General features: G+C 41.3%; 1 protein-coding gene across 1 annotated transcript in view; it reads right to left on the reverse strand.

Annotated features, from left to right (window-relative positions):
* KLHL32 (kelch like family member 32) overlaps positions 1–7,780 on the reverse strand; it is a 152,736-nt gene that overhangs the window by 123,505 nt on the left and 21,451 nt on the right. Inside the window, exon 4 of the mRNA XM_026059291.1 lies at positions 6,066–6,124. The gene's annotated coding sequence lies outside the window, so the exon portion shown is untranslated. The remainder of the gene's footprint in view (positions 1–6,065; positions 6,125–7,780) is intronic.

The following is a 7,780-nucleotide window of genomic DNA, read 5'->3' on the forward strand; positions in this document are numbered from 1 at the left end:
CCCCCCCAAAAGCCCCACCAAAGCAAACACTCTTCTCTCCCACCCCAAGCTTCATTTCTCTTGTAGCTTTAGATCACCACAGCTACGCTAACACTTTCTTCTTAAACACAATTTTTTTCTTGCATGTTCAAGGGATGGTCTGGTTTTCTATGGCCTACTTGGTAATCACATTGCAATACCTCCCACCTAGCCTAAAGAACAAATAGGCCAGAAACTAGAGGTACAACCTATGAAAATTCACTCCTTTGGGTTTCTAACAACAATTTTAAATACTCACCAAACACAGACCAATTAAGAGAGATGACAGCAATGGGTAAATTGTAGAAATATAATGTATAATTCACAGAAACAAACTGTGTCATTGAAGACACTTCCACTCCCCTTCCGTGTGCCCCGTGCTCTACCACAGGTAATTGCCCTAGAATGCAGACACTGCTTTTGCCTCCACCGTCCCATTGGGATTAGAGCACAAACACATTCACTGGTAGCTGAAAGTCCTACAGACACCCCATGACAGTGCCCATAACCAGCTGAGATGCATGTATGTGCCCTATTCTACCAGCTCTACTACATGAGCAGAGCAGGGAGGTGGAAAGCTGGAGGTGTTTGTGTTTTAAACCACCACAAACCACAATTGATAAGGCAAGGCTATTAGAGACCTAATTCTCTTCACTTATCCAGCAACATGACTAAAGCAATGCAAGTTCAACAGTGCAAAGAGTTGCTTATAATGAGCAGGGACCATGAATTCATACAGCCCATTTAGCAGTTTTCCTCCCTTTAATATTCCTTAGAGCTGCACTTTGCCAGATTTGGAATCCTATGGAAATATGAACAGCTGCAAGAAGTATACGTTGTACTGGTTTTGTGCATTACTTGTCCTTGTCTTTGATAATGCTCTTCTGTCCTATCCAAAAATCTGTAGTATGGAAAGAGACCCCATAAAGCACCTAATAAAACAGATCTGATCCAAAGGTCTTGAAGAAAGTAATAAAATCAAACAGCATGCTTCAAACTGAATATATGCTTGAGGGCCCAATCACAAGAGAGCTTCACACATTAGAAGACCAGCCCTGGCTACAGAAACATTCTGGAATTTGACTTGCTTGCTGTAAAGCTCCCATTTCTGTTCCACTTCCATTCATATTTCTCCTCATCTTCCAAAGGTACACAAAGCATATCCAGTCCTTTATTATTTATAATTCTGTAGCTCCTATGTTTTTGCACTTCTAACAGTGACCCTGTTCAGGGATGAAGCATATACATGAAAAGTATGAAATTACACAGTGGTATCTCATCGTTCTAATTTCCTAAGCACTTTCCCAGTAAGCAAGTTCATCAGCCATATTTGTCTGCAAAACTCATCACAGACTGCAAGGGTATTTTAACATAACCACACAGAGCATGAGCAGTAGGGGTATGGCACACTCTCCAACGCACTATGCACTCCTGATCCACTAAGACCCTCCCACAAAGCAGTTCTCTTTCCTTCCTGTTTGTTTGCCTGGGTTTTCTTCTGAAGGAGAGAAAAAGTGGAAGTTGAACTAAGGAATATACCTGACCCACAGCACAGATCCTGTTATTCCCCTGAAGAGATTCCATGCTTCAGTTCAACCTATAGCCCTTGATATCTACTTAGATCAAAGTCACAGTTCTCTTCTGGAAACTTCATCTCAGTTCTTTTTTCTTGTACACAGCTAAAATAAAGGCCCCTTTGATTGAGAGGAGGTTTTCAAAACTAAGTATCATACAGAAGATACAAGACACATGCGAATGATGTATCCCCTCAAAAAGAGAATCCTTTTATTTGCTGTTATCGCTTTAAAGACACCATTATTTTCAAGTTTGTATCAGATGGGGGGGGGGGGGAATGTATCCAAAGCCTATCACTGCTTACGATTTTAGCTGTTTGGAAAACACGTTTAGTACCAATTTTGGTAATAGGCTTTCCAAAAAAAAAAACTGAAAAGAATGCATTCTAAATATCCTGATATTACCTTTACAGGTTTTATCTGATTTGTCTTGATAAGCCAGGTAGAGTTCTAGTCTACCTGACTAAGAGCAATAGCCCTTTTATTTCACCTGAAGTGAACCCCGATGGAAAATGTTTCACACATAATACGGCCATAAACTTGTTCATGTCCACTTCACAATTCTTTATTAATCTGAGCAATACTGTTTTTCCTTGAACAATCAGGTGTGGGGGGGGTTGTTTGTTTGTTTTGGTTTTGGTTTAGTTTTTTTTAGAAACTATACAGGACAGAAATCTATCAACTCTTATCAACTCAGCAGAAATGGACCTCAACCATTCCTAGCTGTGATATCTGCACAGCAGAAGCCCTCCATTGTCCAAAGTTGTGATGTCGACAATTTATTTCAAGTGTATCCTTACTGAACAGTGCAATGAAAGACTAATTCTAGAGGTATAAAGGGATTAGAAAAATTTAAAGTGTTTAGACTACCAGGGAAAACACACACACACACACACACTTACATTTTAAAGAAATTTCCTAAGTCATCACAACTCAGGAAAAACACAACAGTAAATCAGGCTATAACATCACCTCCTCTATACTGTTAGAACCACTATACATACAAAATCATTTCTGTGGGGAAAAATAAAGACAGACAGTTGCAGAAAAGGACAGCCTTCAGAACACATTGATAGATCAAATTACATTTAAAGTATTTTCCCCTATATAAAGCTCATTCTGTACAATTAAAGGTTTTCTTCCCCATTTAGTACAGCATATTGCTATAGAAATTTTGGCACAGAACAGATTCTCCATTTACATAATTGTTCAGAGTAGTCACATAATGTAAAGAAAAATTATACATATTTTCAAGTATTACTGATGTTCTGAAAGCCTCCGATTTATTTTACTCATAAATATTCTATTGTTTTCTCATTACACATTTCAGTTTCATGGGCAAGACTGATGAGACCAAGTCAATAGCTTCACAATGGCATGTATGTAAATAGAGTCTGAATGGCACTCATAACTGAGACTTTTTTTGGAATGACACCTTTCATTTTTCAAACCAACGGAGAGACATTTTCAAGAGTTAGACATGTACGTACGTGGATAAAGAGACATCAGTTACTACTCAACTTCCACAGAGCATTTGCCCTTTGAGTGATTTAATTCTCCACTGACAGTGTGGAGCCCAAAAGATACCCTAGTTCAGCTTATACGTGCAAAACCTCTGCTCCTGAAAAAGGAAGCCAAACATTAATCATCCACAGAAAGCCTGGTAAAAGACCTCAACATCAAAACTTAGCTATGTCCAAGTGTCCCATAGTCACAAGGACAATTAAAATACAAATCTTCCCCCACTGATAAAATCTTGACAAAAACCAATTTTCTAGTTCTATTCTTAGCCAGACTGCTCAGCAGAAAACAGCACAGAGTTCCTCCCTGAGCGCTAGAAATTACAAAGACTGTGTCCAAGACTACAGAGTAGCACCTGGCCACAACAGGTTGCAGCTCCGTTCCAGCCTACAAAAGATGTTTCCTTTCTACAACTGCCAGGCAGATTGAGGGTGGCCAGTCCAGGTGGGAACACTCAGAACGAAGAGTTTCAAAACATTCATGGTCTCCCAGCTTAAACTGCCAAACTCCATCACCATCTTCAAATCTTCCATCACCAAACTTCAACACCACTTCACTTTCTCCTCTCGAAACTACCTCCTAGACCTGCTTGATGTCCTTGGAATTTCTTCATGGATTCAGCAGGAATGTCCCTCAGCAGATTCTCTCCTAAGTTTCGTTTTAACTTGAAGATAATGATTGCTTAAGGCCTAAAATTCGATCAGAGGCAAAACCAACCCAGGAGTCGACACAGCAAAAAAAAGTTAGGAGGAAAAAAAAAAAGAAGTGAAAAGTATCTGTTCTTTAATCTGCTTCAGAGATCACAATTTGACAATGAAAATTCAAAAATCCAACAGAAATCAAGTTAGCAAAAGCCTGTAGAACAAAAGAAGTAATTGTGTGTACTCATCTACAAGGAAGCACTCTTTCAAATACTTAAGCATATAGAGCAACAGAAGTAGTGTCAAAGCTCATTTGGTCTCCTAAGTGGTCAAAATGTCAACAAAAATCAGAAAGCAAAGAGTTGAAGACTTAGAGAAATTGCTACATTAAGAACCCTACGGATCTATTCCTATTCAGTAGAATTCTGAGATGATTCAAGAAACCAGGGAGACACACTACCAAGACCAGTCAGCAGTGTCTGTGTGTGCATGTATGTGTGTGCATGTATGTACATGTACCCTCAGGCTTCTAAAAATGGAATAATTTGCTAGGAAAACTTCTATAATTTTCACCCTCTAGGTACTATTCCTCTGACTGTCTCCAAAGGAGCAAGGAACACAATTTCAGAAGCACAACAGATTTAAACAGATTAAAAAGATAGAACAACTATTAAAAAAAAATTTTTTTTGGGGGGGGGGGTCTTTCCCAATCAGTTCTGGAGTAGTCTGGAGTCCTCAGAGCAGAGAACACACTGCAAGTGCTGTATGAAAGTCTAGACAGATGAGAAACCTAAGGATAATCCCCTATACTAACAAGAACTAAAGTGAGACAACTGCATGTTTACCATAGGTGAGCATAATTATAGCGTATAACATTTATGCTTGGTCAGTTGCTTTCGATAACACTGTCAACTGTTCTCACCTGAGTCTTTAAATTAATTTCATTTTTCACTTCATCCAATTCACATTTCTAGTCCAACTTATAGTCATCATTACCCTGTACTAGTGTGGCAATAAATTACTGCCATTATTGGCCATTAAGTCAATCATAGTCTAGTCAGCAGAGTCAATCAAAAGCACCACACCAGTGCCATGGATTTCATACTGAACAGGTTCCTTTTCACTGTGTTGTAGCTCATTTCACACTGACATTAACCACCAATCACCACTTCATCAGTGTCAGAAGCTACACTATACCACTATCGGAATTTTTCAGGCATAAGCAGCACATTCTGAATCTTTAAAAAAAAAAAGTGATGGTGAAAATAGACACTTTTTTTTAAGTGAACACTGAATTTTCTCAGGTCAAATCCAGCTCACTTTACTTTGAAAATACCCAGTGAAGAACAGGCCCACACAAGCCTAAATTTTTATTTGCTACAAGTGCTTACACTGCATTTTTTCTTACTGTAAACTGCAAATTTATTGCTCCTCTTAGTACTAAAAAAATGATCAGAAACAGGAAAAAAAAACAACCTCTTTCTTCATGTTATTCTAATTTCTTTGTGTGTTCAAATTCAAATCCTGAGCCAAATTAATTTATAACATGCAGCAATACACAGACTTTTTAAACAGGAATTACCATCTCAAACACAGATGTTCATGCTCTTCTAACAGAGAAGACAGACTCAAGTAAGATTAGAGCTCAGTTAGAAGATGTCAGGCAATCCTGAGCTGGTTATCTGAGGCAAGATTGTACACTTTCTGTTCAGGGCCAGTTTAAGTTCAATCACTTCCAAGCTTGCTTTCAAAAAAATGTCCAGAAATCTCAATTTTGGATAGTCATCTTTACTTTTAGGACATCACATGATTTTATGACAGTCAAGACAAGGCTTAATCCAATTTTCTTTGTGGTTAATATAACATGCTGATCTATAAAGTGTTAAATAGATAACGCCTATTTCCATACTAAAATTTCCTTCCTTATAGGCACTTGTTCTCTCTTGGAACTAAGTGTGCAATATACCTGCAAATCTAACTGGATCATTTTTGAAGCAACCCAGATGCCACTTCCTTCTCCCCGTTTTTGTTTTCTTTTAAACAATGGGAGTACCACTTTGCCCACATCTACCAGGCCAATAGCTGCCCAAAGGCAAATCTTCTCCATACATGCCAATACAGGAAAAAACAGGGAACCTTTTCTTGTTCCTATGCACAACAGATCGCAATCCTAATGATACTTTAATAAATACTGTAAGCACAAAGATCTTATGCTTGAGAAAGATTAGCTGGTACAACTGCATTATTTTCAGTGTCCTACTAAAACAAGATCTTGTTACTCCATACAGTTGCTCAGACTATCCATACTTACTTTAGTACTTCACACATAACTGCAAAGAGCTTTATGAGTGCTGTCAAATTATTCAGAATCTGAAAAGCACACAAAAGATTAAAGGAGTTCTGGAACATTTTCAATGTTAAGTAAGAATGTCTCTCTAATCATTCGTAAATTTGAATAAAACAAAGATCTTAGTGAGTAGCTACATACTGCTAGATATTTAAGTATTTGTGGTAACCATATTATTGGTTCAGTGCATCATTGCATTTATTTAAAGTTTAGTTAAATAATAAACTTGGTTTTCAGATAAAAACCTCTAACCAATTGCTGAACATCCCTTGGAGGCCTTGCCCTCAGCAACTGCTTCACGTAAGCAGATACCAGAACAAATGGGAATTGGCAAGGTTACAGGAGATCCCCCATGTGCTACAGTTCACAGGATTCTGGCCTCCGAGTCTAATCCTGATCTTTTGATGACTAAAGGAATGTTGTCATTAGCATTTATGCAAGCAAGACCAACCCCAATGTCCTTCTGAAACATTTCTAAGATATCACCCTCTTCCCCCTCCCCCATGAAAACAGATTAATTCATAACAAGCTAAAAATATATTAACACTACTTGCTAAGACCAATACCTGTACTTTAACCCTCTGTGCTTTTTTTAAATTGTAGCTCTATTTCTTCTATATTTTATTGTATTGTATGGTGCCAAGCATACTGCTTCTCAGTGTTCGCATGTGCAGGCTACGTATATCACAGGACTCTGCTGCAGACTGTGGAGCCAACTCGGTATGGTCTGCAGTGATGGCCAGGCAGACTTGCAGCAATGAGCCATCTGCAACCTGCACCATTAGAGGAACTCACGAATTTTAGAAGCGTTCCAGATTCAACAAACAGGAAATTTACTGGTGCAGCCGAGAACCAAATCTTTCCCTGCTCTGACCTATGTATTTAACCACCTGAGTAGTACCTTCGAAATCCCTCGGATTGCAGATTTAATATTCCAGCAATTCAGAAGCTGAAAAGTAGCCTAGCTCCCTTTTCCAGGTGGAGGATTTGGCATACTAAAATACCAGAAAGGAGCAAAAGCTTGTTTTTGTCACTCAACAGGGGAGCTGTAAGTCTGGATACAAAAAAAAAACCGCTCTACTGAGTAAGGAGATGCAGCTTCGTGCCGCGTAGACAGCAGAGCCATGTTTTAAGAAACAGCAACAAACCAGCCACCTGGAAACACGCAGCGCCCCCGTCGAGGCGAGCGCGACCTCCGCGCGGCTCCGCAGGCAAGGAGCGCGCAGCGGCGCCGGCGAGCTCAGGACGCCCTCGGGACCTCGGAGCACCCCCAGAGCTGCCCCCAGCTGCGGTTCATCCTCCCCGCCTGGCCGCGTCCTGCCCCGAAGTTGAACTGAGCCGAGACCGCGACGCGGCGGGCCGCCGCCTCTCTGCCGCCGAGGCGGGCGCCGGCGGCGACCGTTACGTGGCCCGTTACCCAGGGACGGTCCGAGGGTCGGCGCTGCTGTTTGAATCGTCTCCGTGGCAACGCGGGAGCGCAGCCCCCTCCCTCCCCGCCGCCGGCCCAGAGGAGGCTTTACCGAAGGCTCCGCCGAGAGACCCGGGCGACCGCGCCGAGGAGCCGCCGCCCGCCCCCGCGCTGCCCCGGCTCGCCCAGCCGCCGGGCCACCGCGTCCCGGTTAGGTAACTGGGGCGGCGGCGGGCGCCTCCTCACGCCCGGCGCCTCGCTCACCTCGCGG

Source organism: Apteryx rowi, unplaced genomic scaffold (assembly GCF_003343035.1).
Source record: "Apteryx rowi isolate R43461 unplaced genomic scaffold, aptRow1 scaffold_155, whole genome shotgun sequence".
Classification (NCBI taxonomy): Eukaryota; Metazoa; Chordata; class Aves; order Apterygiformes; family Apterygidae; genus Apteryx; species Apteryx rowi.